The sequence below is a fragment of the Acinonyx jubatus genome, chromosome A1 (genome assembly GCF_027475565.1).
Source record: "Acinonyx jubatus isolate Ajub_Pintada_27869175 chromosome A1, VMU_Ajub_asm_v1.0, whole genome shotgun sequence".
Taxonomy (NCBI): domain Eukaryota; kingdom Metazoa; phylum Chordata; class Mammalia; order Carnivora; family Felidae; genus Acinonyx; species Acinonyx jubatus.
The window spans coordinates 114,362,398-114,386,199 of record NC_069380.1 but is presented as its reverse complement, the minus strand read 5'-3'; the positions used below and the strand labels follow the sequence as shown (position 1 = coordinate 114,386,199).

The 23,802-nt window shown below is 53.5% G+C and overlaps 1 protein-coding gene across 3 annotated transcripts in view; it reads right to left on the bottom strand.

Annotated features, from left to right (window-relative positions):
- The window catches only part of CXXC5 (CXXC finger protein 5), a 35,017-nt gene extending 30,046 nt beyond the window's left edge, over positions 1-4,971 (bottom strand). Inside the window, exon 1 of one of the 3 annotated variants that reach the window (XM_027076562.2) lies at positions 4,417-4,971. The gene's annotated coding sequence lies outside the window, so the exon portion shown is untranslated. The other 2 variants (XM_027076559.2, XM_027076560.2) reach the window with 2 other exon arrangements.
- Positions 4,972-23,802: the final 18,831 nt, after the last annotated feature.

Genomic DNA, 23,802 nt, shown 5'->3' with positions numbered 1-23,802 from the left:
GCGCTGTCACCCCGGCCCCAGCCTGTCTCCCTCCACAGCTTCCAAAACTCCCAGCAGGCAGGCAGACGGGGAGGCTGCCCAGTTACTGCCAGGGAGGGCAGAGGAGGGGAAGGACGGGGTGGGAGAGGTTCAATGCTACACAGACACACACACACACACACACACACACACACACACACACACAGCCTCAACCAGAGAGGAAGAGGGAGGGAGAGACTCAGAAAGACAGACTGGCAGACGGATACAGAAAAAGAAAGGAACACAGACACCAGCCACCAAAGACAGACACAGACCACTGCCCGCACAGCTCAGATATGCCCACTCCCAGATTCACATACCACTTTCCCAATTCAGATTCACTACTCAGGGAGTCAAACACCCCCAGATTTACAATACACAAAACACAGATATACACAAATCACAAGTACACACTCCAAAATTCTAAGCACACACAACTCAGAATATGCACATTCCCAGATTCACAAGGACAAATCCAACTTTCAGATATGTACTCAGATTCACAAACACACATGTACAGATGCAATGCAGACATACACAACTCCTAGATCCACAGATACACATGCCCTGATGCACAAATATACACATGCTCAGACTCCCACCCCCCCAAGGCAGGCAGACGGACACACGTTCAACACACAGATTTACAGATACCACATGCCCTGAGTCATAAGCACACACACCACCCAGCTTCCCACATCCCAGACCAACAGACTAGACCCACACAGCCTCATCTAGCAGCTGACACTGCCTTGGGCTTTAGGGGGCAGGTGGAATGGCTGGGAGATTCCTGGGTCTTTGAGGGGGTCAGTCCTTTTTCATTGCCTGTAGCCTGGGAGGTGGGCTCAGTGTTGGGGGGAATGAAGGGGGAAGTAAGAGAAAGAAAAAAAAAAAAACTTGAGTGGGATATTCTTGTTGGGCAGTAGCGCGTGAGTAACTGGGGAGGCTTTTTGTGGTCTGGTGAGTTCCAGCTATGAGTGAGAGTTTAACTATTAATACACTTAATCAAGGACACTTCACACACACGCGCGCGCGCGCACACACACACACACACACACACACACAGAGAGAGAGAGAGAGAGAGAGAGAGAGAGAGAGAGAGAGAGGCTAGGACAGCACCAGGTGGTAGGGATAAGAGGTGGTAGGGATAAGGGAGGGAGAGCACCAGAAAAAAAGGGTGGGAAGCCCCAATCCAGGCCCCAGTGGGTGGGGAAAGAGGGAGGGGCTTCTACCCTGGGCCTGCCTCCCAAGCAGGGGCAGAGTTAGAAAGGTGGGGCTTGACACATAGTAGGTGCTCAAAAAATGTATGTTGGGGCAATGAATGAATAAGTTATTTACATATAGAGAATAGACAATAATAACAGTAATAACAGTAAATGAGCCCTGCCCCATCCCTGGCCAATAAGGCCATGCTCCAGAGCACCAGGACTGGGGAGTTAGTTCTGCCTTAATCGTCACCCCACCAGACAGGGGGCTCTAGGAAAGCAGGCCTGGGTCTGGCTCATCAGTATACCCCCTCATTCCTCCGACCTATCTAGAATCCTTAAAAAGTCAGCTGACCTCAGCTCAGCCCACACCCCTCCCCCCAGAGAGACCCCCATTTCCATTCCACTCTCCCATAAATAGCTAGGTGGGGCTCTAAAGAAGGTGGGGCATTTAATTCTCAGAGGCTTGGTTCTTTATGCAGATACAACCCTGCTTGCCACACTCCTATAAGCCTCAGTTTCATACTTGTCAAATGGGTAGAAGGCAGGCAAAAAGCTAGAAAGAGGAATCAAGAGTTGGGGCTTACAGTGGGAACCCATGGAACAGAGGCCTGTGCTGGCCTGGGCCCTGGATGCAGAATCCTCCCCTCCTTCTCCCTTCCCCCACCCGGCCCAGCCCAGGCGGGTGGACATTCCAGGCCTCACGTGATAAAGACGAGGCCGCTGGCCCACGGGTAAGTCAACAGGCTCTGTCGGGGGAGAGATAGGAGGCCCAGGCCAGGGTCACCTGCTGAGCCGGGAAAACAGCCGGGCCCAAATACACACATAAATAAGGCGCCAACCGACAGCCAGCCAGCCAAGGGTCTGTCTTCTGCAGAGGAACCTCTGCCCCCACCTTGGAAAGGGAGGTGGCTTTGGAGAGGGAGCCACAAGGCTGGCTTAGGGGCTTCCCTGGGAGAGCCCCAGCTCATGCCAAGATGAGGTTGGGGTGCTTCTACCAAGCTCCCCAGGGCTGACTGAGAACTCAGACGCCAACCTTCCTCAGCTGTTCCCACCCCTTCCCAGGACAAAAATCACCCCCTCTCCCTCCTCCCCAGGAGAGAACGATTTCCGTTCTGGGAGGGGGGTGACAGCTGCAGAGCGGGCCATTACCCCCCCCCCCTCAGCTCCTGCTTGAGTCTCATCCAGGGAAACTGCTAAATCAACACTAGACAGTAGTAGGTAGCACCGACCTCAGTCTCCCCTCATAGCTCTCAAAAAAAGAGTTGGGAGGAGACCTCGGGTACCAGTTCCTGGGGTTCCTGCGGCAGTTGGGACCCAGGATACGGGGTCTTTCGGGAGGGGGCTCACGCGAAGCTTAGGCCAGTGCGACCGGTAAAAACATCTAATTGAAATGCTCTCAGTTGCACGGAAGGATACCCCCGCCCCCGCGGGCCGGGGCAGCTGAGGTGGCGCCGGGCGTTCAAATAGCGCTCCAAACAAGTCCGCAGCGACCGCGCACGCAGCCCCCGCCAGGCGGCCCCAGCGGAAAACTTGAAAGGGACTCTGTTTGCCAGCCGCCCGGGGCGGCTCCGGCGGGGGCGAGGGCCGAACGAACACACAAGCCCCCCTCCCCAGCGCTTCCTGAGCAAACGCGGGGGGGCTGGGCCCACCACAAAACCGAGGGCTCCGAACAGCGCCCGCCGCTCAGGGAAAGGCGGAGGTCAAGAAGCTGGCTTGCCGGATCCCGGTTCAGCTCTCCCCCAACACGAAGATGCGACTCGCAGACTACCCAGGATCCTGGGGGCAAAGTAGGGCGCGGCTGCCTTCAGACCCTTGTCTCGGGAGAAAAAGGGAGGTGTGGGTCTTGACGGATGAGTCCCTACAGAACCCCCCAAATCTGCTGCTGCCTCCTTGCAGCCCATGGCACCAGCCCAACTCCGCGCACCCCTTCCGAGCGGGAAAGAAAAAAAAAAAAGCTATCTTGCTCCCTTATTGGGCCCTTCAGCTCTTCTGACAGGTCCCGGAAGCAGCCCCCCAATTTAAAAACTGGGGTCACTCACTTTCTGTCGATTCTACAAATAAACAAAGCCAGGCGCACCCCGCGCTCCCCGCCGGAAAGCAGCCCACTCCGGGAGAGGACAACTTCCCCCAGCAAGAAAATTAACACATTCTTCTCGCGGCGGTTCAGCCCCTCGCTCTAGGGAAGCAAAGGGGAGGGGGGCTTGGGGCCGAACTTCATGGGTAAATTTGGGGCCAAAGCAGCGAGGCAGGCGCCTGGGACACCCGCCTCCCACACTCCGCAGCTACAGGAACACCCCCAGTCTCCCTCCCTGGCTTTGCACGCTGCTTGGCCACGCGGAGCTCGGGAGACAGGCTGAAAGACTCCCCAAGGCTGGAGAGGACGGGAAAGAGAGGCCTCGGAGAGCGGAGGTTGTGGTGGGGGTTGATACTTAGACGGTAAAAAAGAAGGGGGGAAAAAAAAAGGTCAAACTTGATCAGCCCGCCAGGCACCCGGCGGGCAGCGGGGGCGAGGAACCATAGGGGAAATATAGAAGTGGCCGCCGCCCCCTCCAAGTGGAGGGGTGAGACTCAGCCACGCGTGGTCCAGGGCAGCAGTTACTGTAGCCCCCAAAACACAGGGCTGCGAGGGGTCTGACGGGGGGAGTGCGCGCCGCATATCTCCAATCAGCCGCCCCCGCAGGCGGAGCGCCCGCCCAACACCAAGAGGTGAGGACCCGGGCTCCCGCCGCCCCAGCGCCCTCAAGCTCGAGTACTTGGGGAGGGGACGGTACCCCGCAGGGAGAGCCTCGGTCCCAACCCACGGCGCCCAAACCGCAGTCCCCGACCCTAAAACCCCTCTTTTTGTCTGTACTCAGTGATCTGCGACCGAGCCGACTGCGGCTTGGGGAGGCTTGAGTATAGCAGCGGCCACCGAGCGATCACCAGCGCTAGGGCTCCCAGGCTACAGGGCTCCGCGGCTCAGCCTGCGGGCGCCCCCCGCCCCTCCCAAACACGGACCCCTCCTTTCCCGTCCCTGGCTCTCCGCACCTGAACTTCGGGGGAGCTCGCGCCGCCAAACTTTCCGCCGACTTGCAGCGAACTCCGGCCCCGGCCGCGCACCGGGCCCCGAGGGAGGAGAGGGAGGTAGGCGGGGAAGGGGAGGGGGCCGGCCTCCGGGGGGGTCGGGGGAGGGCCGTGGCCCGACACCTACCGGCTCTCAGAGTCGTCCAAGCCGCCACGGCCGCCGCCGCCGCGAGGCCGAGGGGGAGGGGTGGGGCGGGGAGCTGCGCTCCGCTCTGGGCACCACCGCCGCGGTGCGCTCCGCTCCAGCCGCGCCGCCCGCCGTGCCCGGGTCCGGAGCCGGAGTCACGCCGCCGCGGCTGGCCCGAGGCGGGGAGGGGGGGGAGCCTGCAGCACCTGCCCCTCCTCCCCCTCCCCGCGGCCCAAATTAAAAAACAACAAAAAGCAACTAATCACCCCCGAGCGAAGCGCGGCGCGGCGGGCGGAGGGCGCAGCGTGAGGCGTCCGGACTCAGCAGGCGGCGCGCATGGCTGGGCGCAGGCTGGGCAGGGCTGGGACGCGGGGCCCGGCTTCGGGGGGCAAGGTTCGGCCGCTCTTCTCGCTGGGCTCGGGCGCCTGCTCTTGCCGCCGCCGCCGCCTCTGCTGCCGCCAGTGCCGCCGCCTCTACATCCCCGCTCAGGCTCCGCCGCCTCTGCCGCCGCCGCCGCCGCGCGCCCGCCCGGGCAGGAGCTCTGAACGCTGCCCGGGGGCTGCCGGCAAAACCCGGACCGGACTCGACGCTCCCTCCTCTCCCCCCCCTCCACCCCGCCCGCCTCCACCTCAGCTCCCCTCCCTCCTCCCTCCGCCTCCCTCCCAGCTCAGCTCTGGCCACTTGGACGCCGCAGGCTCTGAGGCCGGAGCCGCAGCCACTGCGCCTCGAGCTCCCCACGCTCTGACGAGGTCGGCCCAGGCTCAGCTCCCCAGCGCGCCCCGTCTTCATCTCTTTTTTCCGCAACTTTACAAAAAATAAGAGGACCTTCCCTATTTTGTGACGACCTGGTCTCGACGACCTACCTCGCGGGGAAATCCGCGATCCCTCTGCCCCCTTGCCTAAGCACGCCGGAAGCTACCTGGACCAGTAGGGAGGGCTTGGCCTCGCCCCTCAGCTCTGGTGCGCGTAGGGCCTGGAACTCCTAGCCTAGGGCACTTGGAGCTAGACTCCGGTTCAAAGACCCCACCCTTCCCCCAGCACTTTCCGGGACTCAGTAGGCTCTAGTTCCCGGGAAGACCAGGAGAGAAGATTCTTGTCCCCATTTTACAGATGAGGAAAGCGATCTAAGAAAGGACATTTTCTCTCCTACTCCAGCGCCAGTCCAAGCCCTGACTCCTGGGGCTAAGGCAACTACATTGTGGATCCCTGAGACTGTGGCCTACAAACGGAGCCTGAAACAGTGCCTGGCACAGAGCAGTACTCAGTAGAAACTGGTTGAAAGAGAACAAAAGCCCAGGGTACAGATTTGTGCCCGAATATCCTTCCCCTCACTCAGTGCCCCCTCCATCTGCCCAGCTTGGGCTAATCCTAAAGCTGCAGATGTCTTCTCTTCACTTCAGGGGCCCACAGAGCAAGCCCCAGGCTCATATAATCCCAAACTGCAGATAATCCCAAAGTGGGAAGTTTCTCTGGTTCTGTGGAATTTGTAGGTGGGTTTATGTTTCCTCCAGGCAAAAAACAAAAACAAAACAAAAAAACCCGACTGGAGACCCTAATAAGAGACGGGTAGCGTGCCCAGGAAGTCTGCCTAGGGTTATATGTACACCCGCGAATCTACTGCAGCTCAGATAAGAGAGAGTTAACAGCCTCTAACCCCGTGCCTCCAGCCACTGGCACAGCCTGGGTGGGAGAACTGAAACCAACTCCCACCTCACTGCTTCCTCTCTGTGTGGCCTGCCTGTCTCCAAGGCAGGAGAGGGCCTTGGGGCCTGGGTCTTCTGGGAGCAGCCCATTCCCCAAGCCTTCTAAATTTGGCCTTGGGACCTTGACCCAACCAGGCATAGGGGAGTTAGGGAGATGTCAAAGGGCAGAGTTCATCTGAAATGTGTTGCTTCTTTACCAATCTTGACCTTCCAAGCCACAGGCAGTGACCCCTCCAGAGACATCGTGGACATTCCCTCCTTTCCACAAATGCTGAGAAGTATCCTTCCTTAACTAAGTGCTAAGAATGGCTCCTAAGGGAGGTGTTTAGCCCTCTTCTCTTCTCTCCTCTCTTCTCTCCAGCACCCTTCCTCAAAGCCACCTCAAACAAACGAACCATGTGGGTAAAAGCAAGGTACTTGCTTTGGGAACACAGTTTTAAGAAAATTGAACACCTCTAGATTACCACCCCTAAACTGCTTAAAGAGAGACATTCTGGGCCCTACCCTGAGTGTCAGGTACTGTATTGGGCACTAACCATATAAGAAAAAGGAGGCAGAGTCCCAGGTCTAGATCCTCCAGAATCTCTAAGTACTTAGCCCACCTCTACTTACCTTTCTGGGGAAGCTGAGCACTGACTGTGAGGGGGAACTTATTCCCCAGGAGTTAGCAGCAGGCCTCAGAGGACTAGGAGCAAAGAAATGAAACTCAGTCCTGAAGGGCTCCTACAGTCCAGGGTCAGTGCAGAATCAGGTTCTGCACACCCAAAAAAAGCTTCATGCTGGTGATATTCATGGAGAGTGGGTAGTAGCTCCACCTAAGGGAATTATTATTACCCACTTTGTGTGTGTGTGTGTGTGTGTGTGTGTGTGTGTGTAAGACCTCTGCCCACCTCTGGCCCCCACTCCCCCCCCCCCCCATTGAAGTCAGGAGGGCAAAGGCCAAGGGGTGGCAGGCTGCAATGAAGATGAGCCAAATGATCCCAATGATGACTTTCTCAGGCAAGGGGTATTGGTATACGCCTGGCCCAGTTTAGAGGTTGGATCTTGGAACCTTGGTCTTCTCCTGGAGGGAGACTCAGACTCTCACCTATTCAACCCAGGTAGGAACCAAAGAAGAGAGAGGCAGAAGTATCCACAGGGAGAACACAACCTGAAAGGAAATGTCATGTGCAGGCCATCCACAGAGAACTTTCCCTATAACAAACAAGTGGGGGCACCCAGAAAGGACTCCTGGGAGGTCTCTGGAGACCATCCCCACCCAGACCCCTTCCACAAGAAGTGAAGCCATCCTGGTTCACTGTTCTCACCTCATTCCTTGCCTCCAAAAAAGAATATTTAGGTTTCACATTGTTATGCAACCAATCAGCTTAGATTCAGCTATCAAATTTCTGAAGTCTCCAGCACCTTGCAGAGAAAGAGGAGCCCTGCACCCACCTTCACTATATTCTGGGTAGGAGTGTGACAGTCCAGGATCCTGTCCTGGTTATGATATCCACACCTGGCATTTATGAAGCTTTTATGAGTAGAGCATCAGGCTAAACAGCTAGGTACATAAACTCATTTAATCCTTTATTCAGCCTCAGCAGTAGTATCATCCCCATTTGTCAGATGAGGAAACTTAAGTGAGACTGGCACCAAAGTTGTTCTCCTAACCCCTGAGGTGATTTGCTGTCCTAGTGAGTCTTCTCACAGATGGATGTGCCCTGGGGTTCACCTCCATCACTTCCGGTAGTGATTCCTCAGAACCCATAAGCTCCAGCCAAGCCCCTTCCCCAGCTCAAGCTGACTTCCCTAATCAGCCCTAGGACTGCCTGCAATCCCTGGGCCCTGCAGACCAACACTATCCAACGCTTGTGGTTCCCTCAGACACCCCAAAAATCCCTTCACGTTTCCATGGCTGAGGGTACTGTTCTCTCTGGCCAGGAGGGCCTTCATCAAGCTTATCTCATGAACTCCTCACTGAAGACCATGGCATGTGTCACCTCCCACTTCTTTGACTTCCATTCCCAGTGTCAGTTTGGCCCGAATCTACAGGGCTACTGCTAGCCTCTGTACAAAGTAGAAAAGGCACTCTTTTTTGGGAGATGTAGGTCCACCCTTTTCTTGTTGTTTAAGTTTACTTATTTTCGTAATCTCTACACCCAATGTGGGGCTCAAACTCACAACCTGGCAATCAAGAGTCCTATGCTCCTCTGTCTGAGCCAGCCATGCACCCCATATAAATACACTCTTTTTTTTTTAATGTTTATTTATTTATTTTTAAATAAGTTAAAAAAAATTTTTTTAATGTTTATTTATTTTTGAGAGAGGAGAGACAGAGCACAGAGCACGAGCAGGAGAAGGGCAGAGAGAGAGGGAGACACAGAATGTGAAGCAGGCTCCAGGCTCTGAGCTGTCAGCACAGAACCTGATGTGGGGCTTGAACCCACAAACTGTGTGAGATCATGACCCGAGCTAAAGTCGGATGCTCAACTGACCGAGCCACCCAGGTGCCCCAATGTTTATTTTTGATAGAGAGCGTGGGGAGAGACAGAAAGAGGGGGTAACAGAGGAGGATCCCAAGCAGGCTCTGTGCTGAAAGCAGAGAGCCCAGTGCGGGGCTTGAACTCATGAACTATGAGATCATAACCTGAGCCAAATTTGAATGTTTAACCGACTAAGCCACCCAGGTGCCCCATGCTCTTGATAGATCATGGACTGTCTTTCAGTGTCCCTAGCTCTGTTTACCAGGTGCCTTTTTGCAGTGCACAGACAGAAAAACTGTACTCTGTTGCCTGGCTTTGGGGCCCCCTCATCTATCCCCTCCTATGGTCACAGTGACCACAGTGCACAGAAATAGTTTTTATTTGCTCATTTGTCTCTTTGTCCCCTCACTACTACCACCCATGAATTGAAAGGGTGACTCTCCTATCTGCCCTGTGCCTGAAGCCTGGCACTAAATAGGTACCAGTAATAACAATTGTAGCCCACGTCTTTCTGCACACTTCCTATGTGTCTGGCACCACACTAATTGCTTTCTGGGCATATGCTTATTTAATCCTCAGGCTCAGATACCTGCTTAAGGTTACAAAGTAACAAAACTCAGATTTAAATCCATGCCTTGTCTGAGGGATCTGCCTTTTCCACAACTGTCATTTATCAACTAATGTTGGTCATTGATTAAACATCCAACGACTGGGAAGTGGCTGCATAGGGAGGGCTGTAGGAGTTAGGGTCTTCAATAAAGATGGCCAGTCCGGAGCCTGGTCTAATGTCTAGGGCCCCTCTTTGGGCCCTGCTTCCCTCGCTTGTATCAAAGAAAATGGAAACAGGACATTTGGAGCCCTATCTCAGGGCAGGGTACAGGATAATCTTCAGTGGGGTCACACTGGACTGTGACCTCAACCAAAATCCCAGGGCAGGACTAGGGGTGCAAACATGGGCAGGGGAAGAGAGAAACTTAACTGCTCAGACATAGGCCCCGGGCCTCTGGGTTCTCAGCCCTCATAAACTGACCACTGGCCCTTAGGTCTCACCAACCCTGCCACCATGACCTTTGAAGGAAAAAGAGAGGTGTAAAACTAGAAAAGAAGTTCAGAAAAGCCAGGTCTGTCTCTTAGGATGCCAAGGCCCCACTCATCCCTGAGAAATCAGTTTGGTGGCCCCAGCAGAGACCTAAGCTGTGTAAACTTGAGAAAGGAGGAGGGCAGGGTTGGCGGGGACTCCAGTCACAGAACAAAATGACTATGGGGTGAGGCTGGGAGGGAGCAGAGACCAGGCCAACACACACACTCACACTCTGTATTTCCCCTTTTGCCACAGACATGCAGACATGCTACGCACATGCCAGACAAGCCCATTCTCTGCCAGACGCAGGGAACTCAGCCTGTGTGTGGAGCGAAGAAAGGGAGTGGGGGCAGTTCGGGGAACATCATGCTCCTGGCTGTAGCTCTTAACTTCTCTCGGCACCTTCATGGTTCAATTGTCTCTACTATGGGAGTGCAACTGTGACCTCTCACAGGCCAAAGCTGTGGCTCCACGCACCCTCTCCTCCTCCCCCGCTGTGGGGAAGAGGGAGGGGCCAGAAGGTAACTAAATTGGGGTCATGGAGGAGGGGGAGGACACAAAGTCCCAAACCAGGAGGCCCCTGACACAGCCCAAAGGAAGGGGTACCCTGGGTATCAAGAAGCCAGCCCGGCCTGAAAATGTTCTACCCAACATCTACAGGGTCTGGTGGGGTGGTATGGGAAAGCCCTGCTGGAGGTCGAGGGGTGGGGCTCACAGACCTGGCCCTAAAAGCAGCAGAGGGTTATTAATGCCCCTTACACCGAGACTTTTGGGTGTTTGTTTTGTTTTGTTTTGTTTTGACACTGGGACTTTTGAACAGGACCTAGCCTCAGACCAGAGGACCCCACTCACCAACTTCTACTTGCCTTCAGACTCCAGAGAATGGGGTGCTCAGGCAGTGCCTGGGGGTGGGCCTGGGATGAACTCCTCTTTGAACTGGTGGGACTGGTTCTGTGTCTAGCCGCCTGGGCAGTCACGGGTTGCCTGTTGCCTGGGAGGAGGGAGGCCTCAGGAAGGGGCCCCTTGTAAATCGTTAACTCCCAGAGCCACAGTCACTGCTGCTGGGTCCCCTCAGCCCCACACCCAGTCGTGACTCTGGCTCTCAGAGTGTCTACCCCAGACCAGAAGTCAGAGGTCAGAGGTCCCGGCCAGAGGCCCCAGCACCTGGAGAAGTCCCTCCCTCAAAGATCAGGAGGGAGGTGTGGGGGCTGTCAAGGAGGGTGTCTATGGGGAGGACCCTCTCTCAAAGTTCAGAGTTTCTCACCATTGTTTGCCCTCCAGCCTTCCTGCTGCAGCCCTGACCTTTGCCTCTTAGGGAAAAGAGAGTCAGGAGCTCAGGGTGGGCCTCCTGGGGCAGCCCCTGGGCAAGTCCCAACCCCACCAGACCCTTATCCTCCTCAGGGAGGTAATTATGCTAGTCCCACCCACTCTACCTCAAGGAGTGTCACCAGGACTAGATAATGAATGGGCTGAGGAAAAGAACTAGATATTGTTCAGAACGGATAGGACCCTCAGCATTGTTCCAACCCTGCTTCCTGGTGCTGCAGTCCCCCAAGGGAAATAATAAAGGCTGCCTTTCTGGAGGCAGTGTGCTTGGTTATCTGTTTAGTAATCACATTCCCATTTTGTAAATAAGGAAACTGAGGCTCTGAGAGGTGATTTACCCAAGCTGTGGCAGCTGTACAGGAAACCAGACCAGGATTTGATTGAACTAACTGTGCTTTCAAGCTGAACCCTTGAGGGTTTCTCTGTCTCCTCAGATTCCTAAGCTATAGGTGAAGAGACAACCTTAAGGCAGAATGGGCTGGACAATCCTCCCTAGTGAAACAATGGGTGTGTGTGTATGTGCGCATGCGTGCGGATTTGGGCAGGTACAGGAGTGTATGCGGGCAAGAGACTGGCAGTGTCCCCCATTACCTCTCTGTAAGCCCCTCCTCTAGCTGCCTCTCAGGACACATACCCCAGGTGCTACCACAGGGGAGACTACCCGCCCCTCCCCCCCCCGACCCCCCACCTAAGAATTACCCTGCTTAAGACAGGCTAATGAGGGAGGATTGATGGTGCTACCACCCTTTTCACTAGGGAAGCATCTCAGAAGCCTAGGAGATGGAGAAAAAAAAAAAAAAAAATCAACTTTTAATCGAGATTGCAGATTCAGAAAAGATTCATAAGTGAAACGATTCCCCCAGGAAATATAAAAAGTTACTTACGGCACGGCTAAATTGGGCATACTTCAATCAGGGGATGTTGAGAAATCATTAAGATACACAAGACTTTTTTAGACATATGTGAGCTCCATCAAGAGGGCAGGTCATTGCTCCAGTTAGGAGGGGTCGGCCCTGAGCTAACTTGGCCTCCTCCTGTGTCACTTCCTCCCACTCAGACCCATGGGTGGGGAAGGAAGGGAAAGTAGGGAGAAACGCTACCTGCCAGGCCCCAGGGGCCACTGCCCCCAGTGATCCAGAGACTCTAGCAGAGGTTAGATAGAACTTTTCATCTTTTGAGGTAGCCTTTTGACCATTCCAATAGCATTATGTAGTGTGGCAGGGCTGGAACTACTCACTTCTTTTGAAACATTGAAAAAAGGGACTCCCGCTTCCTATCTCCTGGCCCCTTAGAGATTCCTTGGGTGGGCCTAAGGAAGTAGGCACTCACCTTGGACACAGAAGGACCAGAATGCCCTCTCAGACTTGGGTATGAGGGATTTGCCTTGAGGGAGGGCACAAGTCATTCTGTTTGGTCCCTTCTCCAGGGAACACTGAGGGAGTGAACCACTCTGGGAGTTGTTGTTGTTTTTTTTTGTTTTTTTTTTTTTTAACGTTTTATTTATTCTTGAGACAGTGAGAGACAGAGCATGAACAGGGGAGGGTCAGAGAGAGGGAGACACAGAATCCAAAACAGGCTCCAGGCTCCGAGCTGTCAGCACAGGGCCCGAGGCGGGGCTCGAACCCACGGACCGAGAGATCATGACCTTAGCCGAAGTCGGCTGCTTAACTGACTGAGCCACCCAGGCGCCCCACTCTGGGAGTTTTCAAGGATAATGGTTAGAAGACATTTTCCCCTCCCCATTGTAACCACCTCCATTTTTCCTGTAGAAGGCTTATCTGAAGTCTAACCCTCCTCTCTTACAGCCTGTGGGGGTCTTTCTACCCCTTGCTTTCCTTGTCCTAGGACTTCCAAGGTGAGGCCAGGACATCAGTGAAATCCAGAGGGTCTCTGCTGAATACTGATCGCTCTCCCCCTTCTACGCATTTCTGAGAGCCAGGACTCCTGGGGCCTGGGACAGGGTCAGGCTTTACTTGTATCTCCATGCTCTGTCAAGGGCCTGGTCCCCAGTTGATGTTAAATAAATGTTTATTGAAGAGGAGGGAGGTCATCAGAAGATGGCTGGGATGATCTGTCCCATGGGGTTGGGTGTGGAGGAGAAAGGAGACAGGCCAGATTGGTCAGGGGACTGTAGTGTCAGGCCCATATACCTGTGTAGTCCTGTTCTCCATCAAGTCATCAAGAAAGGCAAGAAACCTGAGCTGGATGGTGGTGGCCACGCTGCCTTGTGGGTGACCCGAACCCGATCCTGGCCAGGCCGAGGCGCTATTTTAAACCCCAACCCCAAGCTGCCACCTCAGCCAGCTTGGCTCATCTCTGGTTACAAAGGCACTGCCCACCTCCCAGCCACTTCCTCCTCCCTATTCTGGGACCCCCTAGGCTGGTGTTGGGTTCAGTGTGCCTTGGGGAAACCCTGCTCTCTGTGGTCCTTAGTTTGTCAACTGGCACCAATGCCCCTCTCCATCCCCTGTGCCCTGCCCACTAGGCACCATAGTCTAGTCTACCCACACAAGGACCCAGTGACCTGCATTCCGACTGAAATTTCCCCTACAGATAAGGGTTCTCTTCTCCAGGAATAAAGGCATACCCTGGCCAGAGAACACGAAATGTTGGGTTCTTACTCTGCTGGGGCCAGAGTATGCAGTCCAGGATAGGGCAGATGTTACAGGAAGAAAGGAAGTAGGTTAGACATAAGTAGGACTTCCCAGCAGTGAGTCTGTGCACCAGAGAACCTTCCTTCACCTCAGTGCCTGCGTGCCTGCGTGGGTAGGCAGAAGATGACTCCAGAGGGAACCCCTTCCCCAGGTGTCTGGCTCAAGGGCTTGTGGGTCCGGAGACTTAGGCACCATTTAGCCAGCCCACAGAACCTTCCTCCCTCCCCTTCCTGGAGGGGCCAGCTCGGCACTCAGGTGGACCAGCTGTCAGCTGGCTGGGCCCGCTGGACTTGTATCCACAATCCTTCTCCTACTCTAGGCAGTAGCCCCCACTGGCTCTGAGGCCTGCCAGCTCCATACACAGTCCAACACCAGCCGAGAGACATTGCTGGGGCACCAAAGGAAGGGAAGGGAGGAAGCTGATCATCCATACTGGCTCCTCCCATCTCAAACTGGCTGGACAGAAGGCTGCCCAGGCAGCCTGAGTACCCCCTATGACCGCACCCGCTCCCCCGCCCCCATGCTGTGTAGTCTCAGCAGTGAGGTGTTGGCATGAAGCCTGGTGCAGCTGAGCAGTGACGCCAACAGCCCTGCCATCTCAGGCAAGCATGGTTCCCTCCAACCTGGCAGTTAGGGCCATGGCGGCGGGGGCGGGGGGGGGGGGCGGAGTGCAGGGGGGGAAGTGTCTCCCACCCTCCTGGGTCTGAGACAGCTGGGGACAAAGCTGTTTTGGAAACCTCCCCCTCCACTATTGCAGAGGACCTCTGGCATCCCTGTGGGTCTTGGCCACCGCTTCCAAGCCAGGGGGCTGATCCTGAGGTTAGACCAGTGGTTCTCAACTAGGGCTGATTCTGCCTCCCAGAGGACACTGGACAATGTCTGGAGACATTTTTGGTTGTCACAACCACTGCTACTCATCTCCCACCCTCACAGTGAGAGAAGGTACTTCTGCTGTTCCGGCTTTAAATGCCATTTGTGGCCTGAGGAATTGTGGCAATCCACCTATCTACCAAGCAGCCTCTGGGGTTGTTAGAAAAAATGCCTATGATAGGCGGCTGGAAAAACTCTTCAACTGCTCATGAAGGGGGACTAGATGTATCCCACCTACCAGGTAAGCTCTACAGAGCTCTCTCCCCACGAGGATTCTGGGTCTAGGACAAAGCATAGGGGCTGCCCTGCCCTTCAGGGCCCACTCCCAGAGGGCTGGCCCAGTCTGGACCTGGTTGGAAGCTCTGGTCTCCTCCTCCTCATCTCCCCACTCCCTCCCATTTCTGTTTAGGAGGTAGCCATGGTGGCTCAGCTCCTATCTCTGGTTTCCTAGGGAGCTCTGCTGAAGCAGCCCAGCCTCCGTGGGTCCATCTGTCAGGGAGGCTGTTCCGCCCCATCGATTGCTGTTCCCAGGGGGCTGTGCTGCTCGAGGGACCCAATGTGGCGGCCAGATAGGAGGGAACCACACCAACAAGAGGGAGTGGGGGCAGCCTGGCAGCAGGCAGAGCTGAGGGGGGCTGACACTTCAGTAACAAGGAACAAAGCTAGACAAGCATGAGAAATGCAGAGGGCCAGGGGCAGCAAGGCAGGAAGCTGGCTGGAATGACCTCTGAAGCCAGGTGGTACCCTCAGGACTCAGTTTTGCCTTTGGACACACTGAATTCCCACTTGCAAAGACAACAACCATAACAATAGCCGAATTTTACTGAGCAGGAACAGTGTGTCCAGGACTGGATTAGAGGCTTTGTACACCTTTGCTGTCATAGGAGGCTCACACCCCTCTAAAGCAGGTGCTGTTATGCTCTGACAAGAGAGGAAGAGGCCCAGAGAGGTTGCAGCACTTGTCAGCAGCCACACAGAGGACCTGGAGCTAGACTTGGAGGCGGGTCAGCCTGGCCTGTGGCTGTGCCCCAGCCCCAGACAGACAGCCAGACCTAGGGGGAGGAGGCGTGTCTGGCCAGGCTAGAGGCCCTGCCTACCCTCCCCCTCCCTGCCCTCCCCGTGGAGCCGCCTCCTCCCTTGGGCTCTGTGACATCTGCCCTGCTTCCCGGCCCCAGACAGCTGCCCAGAGCCACGTCAGCACTTCCACCGGGGAGCCTGGAAACTGGCTCAGCCCCTGGGCCATGTGGGACTGTTGAGTCCCCAACAGGGTGGCTCTAAGAGGGGCAACTCACTCAGCCGAGCAGTGGCTAGGTCCGTGTGACCTTGTGCAAGGTTTCTCTGAGCCTCAGTTTCCTCTGCTTCGAAAAGGGGCTTTGGGAAAATCTTCAGAAGAGGATGCAGTAACATCTTGGGTGGACAGAACAAACATTACCCACAGCCAGAGTTCTGGGGGCTCCTCGGGGAGCCTTCAACCTCCAGCGTCCACTTGGGGTTGTTTGGTTATTTGGCGGGTCTCTTGGGGGTGAGAGGAAGGGTGGGGAGGTGTCCGTGCTCCAGCAGCGGTGGCTGGCTGGGGCCAGAGATAACCAGCGCCTCCCGGAAAATCATTAGCATCTGTTTGGGCCCCCGCAAAGTTGGCCTGCCGGCGCCTCCCCGCAGGAAGGAGCCCGTGCATGCCCCCACCCGGGAGCACTAACTGCCCCCTCTTTCTCCTTCTCCTCCTCGGGCCCAGCCCAAACTCTTGTGGGAACAACATCCACGCACCCGGAAAAGGGGGCCCTGGGTGCAGGGTTACAAGAGGGGGTCAGGCCGCCCCGTCGGGGGTGTCCTGGCAAGGTGTGGGCGGTCCGGTCCGCGCTCTAGGCGATCCAGGCCGGCTCTTGGCGACGCCCGCGCTGGCGGCAGCCCAGGGAGTGTGTGGAAATGACACCGCCAGGGCGGCGGAGATCCCCCCTCCTGACATTGGCTGGAAAGTGGAGCAGCTCGTCAGGGACAATCAATGGCGATCGATCGCCAAGCGGCGCTGGCGGACGGCGTGGGGGAGGGGCGGCGGGCCGGCGGAGGTGGGGGCATCCGCACTGAGGTCAAACAACACACAGACTTGCAAAGGGAGACAGCAGCACAGAGGGGGTCACACGGACACACAATACGTAGTAAGAGAAACATCACTAAGGGGCACTGCCACCACAAAGGAGGTACAGTAACTACATGGGAGTTATACCACACAACAGTTTGTGCCACAAGTCTTGACACAAGGGTTACACAAATGGTTCACATGGACACACACAATAGTGTCCAGACACAACCATAGACACATTATCATACAACCAGTTCACCCTGCCACTCACAACAGGCCCTTGTACCACCACAACCTATGACCCTATGCCAGACACCTACAACATCCCCAGGACACAAAATGAGTAATACATTCCACTTGCTGGTCTCAAACCAGGCAACAGTAGGGAGCTGCATACTCTGGCTGCACAACAAAGTCACACAACAAAGCAAGGAAGTCACACAGCCAAATTACACATCTTCACCACCACCTCAAGGAACATTGTCAAATTGGGTGTCACGCTATGCAACAATGCAGTTGTGCCCCATATTGGCAACATGACAGGATCAAGAGCCTAAGTACACAACAAGGCCACACAGCACCACAAGTGGCACCTAGCAAATAAGACACAGATGCAGCTGTATGGCATCCCCAGAGGAGGATATAATGTGGCACAATAAACAAATACTGGGGTGCAGGCAACACGGCATTAACTCACAGGGTTCTGACATAACTAAATGAGCTTCTCCCAGGTGAGCACTTAGCACAGGGCCAGGCACACGGTGAGCACTCAAACCACAGCCGGTCTCAGGATCATTATTAATAGTTATTAGTGAGTCCTATCAATATAATGACTGTAACTACTAAAATAGCCTCACTCTCTCCAGTAGGTTCATTCCCCTCCAGGAACCTGATTCATCCCAGCAACAAAACTAGTTCTGCCATCACACACACCTGGGAAACACTACTCAAGTGCCACAAACACAACTAATGCTGCTACACTTAGCCACAACAGTGGTCACACGTTACCACTTTCCCTACTACGGAGCCATGCCTAGCACACACTCTGGGGCTCTGGTGGGGAAACCACCCCCAATCTCTCACCAGGTGCAACTCAACTAGTGCATAGCTACTGGCCCAATTTCCTGACACTCTCACCGAGTTGTAGAACACAAAGCACCTCTCACCCAGTAGCAATCTACTCTGTTACATATGGCCCCAGACCTCTAACATAGTCTCCTTAAGGACCCTCTCTAATTAATCCCTTTCTCCATTTCCCCATGCAGAAACTGAGACATCAGTTCCAGGGCCCTCGGAAAAGCCCTTTCTATTCCAAATCCAAAGCAGGAAACAGGGTTGGCCACTGATCTCAGCAATTTCAACCCCCCCATTCCCAGCAGTGCATGTGTGTGGGAGCAGGGCCAAGATCTGTCATTCCTTCAACACACCCTTATAGGCCACTCCTGTGGTTCCAGTATAGGGCCAGCTGGGCTGTAGCCCTCACTTCCTCCAGTGAAAGCCTGCGTCATCCCAGGGGCTTCAAACCCTTGCAGCCAGGGAGCTCCCCCTAAAGGTTCTACCCAGGAAGACTATGAACATTCCCTAGTTTTGCCCAGCTGTGTGACCTTGGATAATTCCCCAACCTCTCTGTGCTGGGATCCCAAGTTCTGTCAGCAGACTCCAAGAACTCCTGACTCCCAAATCTCATGTGTACATGGGTACATGTACATGCATATATGCACACAATGCACACACACACTCTTTAGGGAGAGAGTTGTAAGACAGAGGCTATTAGCCTCTGACCTAGGATGGGGGGAAAGCAGGGACCCCGGGCTGTGCGCAATTCGACAGTCAATCACCCATGGCTCATCCCTTAGCCTCATCCTTCAGGTAGGGCTGGGAAACAGCTTGCAGAAGTCTGGCCTCCTTCCACAGGACCCCTCAATCCCAGGTGGCTGGAGGTAACTCCTCCCACCCCCTCTCTAGACTTTTATTCACCATAAGGGATAGATGGACTCCCCTCTTGTCCCCCAAGAGAAGCAGAGGGACAGATAAACCCTGTTCAGGGATACACAGGCTGGCCAGGTATGTCCAACCAAATGTCTGCCCATTGTGTTTATTGGCACACTCTCGCAGGTCTTACCAAGTGGGTGTGTGAGCTGTGGGCCCCAAAGAGGCCCAGACAGCCTGCCCCAAGTCCCTGGGTATGTCAGGAGCTGATCCTGCCGTGAAGAGGGGAAAATCTCTGGCTTCTACAGGAATCCAGGAATGATGTCTTATTGTCCATGCATACCTCCTTGAGAACTCATAAGCACCCAAAAGCCACAGCCTTCAACTTGATAAGGCCATTTTCCACCAAGCATTGCCTAAGGGCCAGGTGCCCTTTTCTAGATTAGAAAATCAAGTAAAGGAGAGAAAAAGTAGGTGCCCAAGAATATACAATTGAAAAGTCATGGCCTGTGATTCAAACCCAGATTTGAACCCATAAGCTACACAGCTTATGCTCATACCCATGTACATAAACACTAAGGAATGTCCATGCTCACAATTCTCACAAGTTCACACACACACACACACACACACACACACACACACACACGCAGACCCCTCCAGCACATATTCACACACACAAGCAGACCTACACTCTCCCACGCCTGGAGCCTGTCAGCCACATTCTCCAAGGTTCCCTCCCTCTAACAGGGACAGGGGCAGGCAGGGAGTCCACATTCCCAGGTTTCCGCCCTGACCCTGACCACCCCCCTTCCCCACTCAGAGCACACATTCCTCCTGCTGCAGCCAGATAACCAGCCCCAGGGGGAGGCCTGGGGGAGAGCAAGGCATTCTGGGGGCCAGGCTGCTGGCCCTACTCTGGGCTGCATGAGTCCAGCTCTATTGCCTGGCTCTGGCAGGGTAGGAAATCAGGAACTTTCCCTGCAGATAGCTCCCAACCCACCGGCCAGGCTAGACCCAAGGCTTCATTATGGGGACTTTCTTGGGCCCAGAGCCTCAGCTCTCTAGAAAGGACCTCCAGGGCCTCTCAACTCATCCTTTGAACGCAAAATCCCCTTATATAGTTAGAAACTAGAGTAGGATCTGGGGAGCCCTCAAGACTCCTCTCTCTCCCACTGTTACAGTCTGTCTTTCAGTAGTTGAAAACCTGGGTTCCAGGCACCAACAGCCCCTAGGCAGGTTTCCCCATCTGGGGATAGTGGTGGTGAATTCTCACAACTCTGCCTGGGGTGTAGCCACTTGTAGGGTTCAGCAAATCTGGAGACATTTGCATATCCAGATGGCCAAGACTGGAATTTCAAAGAATTCCCCAAGAAGAGGCAGCTGGCTTCTGGGTAGTGGCCCTGGAGGCTCACAGCTGTTGGGCTGGAAGACTGGGGAGCCTGGAGCCCTCAAACACAAGATAGATTAAAACAAACAAGGGAAGGCCAGAGCCCTATCAACCAGTCAGTCCCCAGCTCTGTTCCTCCTGTCCCTAGGCCTCCATCCTTCAGGGTATGAAAACATGTCCTTGTTGCCCAGAGTAGGTGGGCAGGCAGATGAGACTGGGCTGGTTGGCTGGAGTGACAGGGACTGCTTGCCTCTGGGGAAAGGCAAGAGTGGGCACCAGGCAGAGAACTGCCAAAATATGAGATCTCATTATTCATATGAAGTGATGGACAGGACCTTTACTCCCATGCAAACTGTAGGCAGGTGGGCAAAGGGCCATGCCCTGAACCCTACTAACCTGTCCACAACCTAGGGATATGGCTACTCTACCAATGGAGAGGAGAGAGGGGAACTGGTAGTTGGACACTTTTGGCAGCCTTTGGGGCCTGTTCCCTTGCTGTGACTAAGGCTATGACAGGGCCTGACTGAGCTAGATATTGGTCCATCCAGTTCTGGATAAACTGTGACAAAGCTAAGCACAAATAGGCCTCCCCACCCCAACAAAAGCCCCTCTCAGGTTCTGTCCAAGCAGATTTACTGACCACCCACCTCACGGTTTTAACAGCCATGGGTCACCACTGCCCTCTGCTGGCCACTCAGGCACTAGCATCCACTCAGATAGCAGCTCACACCCCTACTCAAGCAAAATGCACTTTAGTCACCTCCTCCATCTGTGGGCACAGTAACTGAAACCCATCCAACTGTCACCTAAAGTTAGAGGGCAGCAGGGGGCAGGATAAGCAAGGACAAACAGAGACAGTGTCAGAGGAGAAATTACAAAGGAATCCTGCCCCCTCCCCCAAAGTTTACATCTTAAACTTCAAAAGGAAATGCCCTTTCTATAGAGGTTGAACCCACCCTCATGGAAACAGTATCTGCCCCATAACCTGTTACAATGCACCAGAACCTCCCCATACCCATTCTTATGCCCTCTCCTTGTCTCCTCTAAAGGAAGACCAGGAGATGGCCTGGGGCCATACTTAGAGAAAAGCTCAATTTCTCTGGCAGGCCTGAGAAAGCCTTGGATCCCTCTGTCACAGTGCAGCAGGTGAGGGGAAATCCTGGATGCCCTCTTAAACAAGGCCAGCCGCCCTCAATTTTTAGTGCAGCACCCTGCAAGGAGCCACACTTTTCAAAGATGGCAGCAATGCCATCTGAAGGCGGGGAAACTGCCCAGAAAGACCTAACCAGTACGGCTCCTTAATTAGCTGGGAGAAGCTACAGACACCCTTGCAGTCAAGTAGGTAGCCTAGCTTTTGCCAACTATCTCAAGCATGACCCAACTCTCGCATCCATGAGACTGTGCTGATTCTAAAGCCCAAATGTCAGATTGTATTTGAGCTGTTTCTAGAAACTTTGAAGTCAGGGGGCCCAAGAAGGAGCTTTGGAGCGTCTAAAGCTACCCTCACTTCCTATGGAAAACTTAAAAGCTGAGAAAGCTGACCATTTGGGGGAGTAGTTGATCCTGAGGACAGGAAACTAAACCGTCTCTACTCATTTTCTAGCGGCACTACAGTTTAAGTCAGAGGAATATCCTTTAAGAGTCCGTTTTTTTAAGTACTGAGGAAGACATTCAAATAGGACAAGTAGCTCAAAGCAAAGGAGAGAGGTGCCTGAGAAAACGGTAGCTATTTCTCCTAATATCCTCAGGAAAAGTCTGAAAGGAGCACACCAAGGCCGGAGCTGCTCTTCCCTGGACAGCAGTCAGACAGCTTAGCCTGGGCACTCAGGAGCCCCAGCCTCAGAAAAGGCCATTCTACCAATAACAACTTACAGAGGAGGTTAAAAACAAAAAACCCCACTCAATAAAAAACTATTAAGAGGCCACCTTGGTGCTAAGATATTCATACAGTTCCCTGTCTGTTAAGAGGCATATTATACTCAGCCTCTGATCAGGTGCAGCTCCACAAGTAATCCAGAGATGGAGAGTGACCACTTGTCACAAAAATGTCTAACTCTGATTCAACCAGTCCAGGAACAGTCAATAAGAAAAGCCAAAGCTGGTTGGTGATCATGTTATACATTCAGCCACTAAGGCCCAAGGACTTAAAGGCTTTAGACAGTCCCAACCCTTGAGCTTTCCCACTCTTATCAACTAAGGTAAAATATGGAGGCAACAATGGAGCAATGTAGTTGTTTCATGAATATTAAACATGACAAAGTGATCCCATGGCCAGACCCAGGAATTGACTTGGAAATATTCAAAGGAGCCTGAAGACCAACTACTTAGCAGCTGGAGCTTTGAAGGCTTTTAAGGCAGTTTTGTGGAGCACAGAGAACTCACAACCACTTTTCACCTAAGTGCGTGTAAAACATAAGGAAAAATTAAGTAGAAAAGAGGCTCCAGGAGCATCCCAAAGGAAATTTATTTTCCCTTGTGGATGTATATGAATGTATGTATATTTGGAAAGTGTGCTACCTTCAGTTATTTTCATATTAAAAACCCGTGTTCTCTGGGGTGCCTGGGTGGCCCAACCAGTTAAGTGTCCAACTCTTGATTTTGGCTCAGGTCATGATCTTGCACCCTCATGGGTTTGAGCCCCGCATCGAAATTCTCTGCCCCTCCCCCACTCACTCTCTACCTGTATGTATGTATGTTTGGGGGAAAAAATCTGCGTTCCCTTGTATAACCTCACATCCACCAAAATAACCCATCACTTGAAATGAAGTGTTTCACAAAGGGAATCAAAAGGAGATGGGTCCCTAATACTAGTAACAATTTTCTATGGGGTAATAAAGATGCTTATTCCTGAGTAGGAAGGAAGGACTAAAGGAAGGAAGGAAAGATATGTTCACAATTCAGGAGACCCAGGAACTAAAGTTCTTCTATTAAAGCCACCGGGTATTAGGGAGTATGGTATAGCAGAATGAGACAAAAGCCAGTTTCACCTTAATTGCAGACAAGGGACAGTTTATAGGCATTCCAGCAGTAATCTAGAAATAATTCATTTCTCCTGATAATATACCTAGGGCTCAAAATAACCTGGTAAGGCAAAGAGAAATGGGGGAAAAAAGGGGAATAGTGTAGCATTGGAAATGGGAAAGGAATGCTTCTATCACTAGGTCACTACAGAGAACACGGTCCCTCCCTCTGACCACTACCATATCCTTCTCTCTACAGACCTCCCTGCCATTCCCTAACCCAAGAGCTCTCCTTCCAAGTTTGTGTATTATCCAAAGTGTAGAAACTAACAGGACAATGCTACCTTTGACCACTGGCCAATAATAGAGCATGCAAATATCTGAAATCATGTGGTTTTATCAAGAGGGACTGCTCCAACTCTAACTTGTCCAAGGCACTCCATGTTAAGAATTAAGAAGCAGGGAGCCTGGGTGGCTCAGTACGTTAAGAGTCCGACTTTTGGTTTCAGCTCAGGTTATGATCTTGCGGTTCCTAGGTTCAAGCCCCATGTCAGGCTCTGTGCTTATAGTGTGAAGCCTACCTGGGATTTGCTCTCTCCCCCTCTCATAAACGAATCAATCAATCAATCTTTAAAAAAAAAAAAAAAGAACTAAGAAGCAAAGGGAACTCATACACTTATCAATTTTGATACACTGGGGAACCACTGCCTCACCAAGACACTCAGGTTACTACAAATAAGCTTTCACATGTGATAAAGCTGGAGACATTCCTGTAAAAAGCAATCTGATCCCAGACAAGAACCACCCTAAGTTAACACACATTTTTTATGACTGGGGAAGGTGGCCTCCCTCAATGAGACTCTGTTCTGGCCAAGGCACATGGATACAGACTGGACCAAATATGCCCTATATTCAAATAAGCAAGACCAAA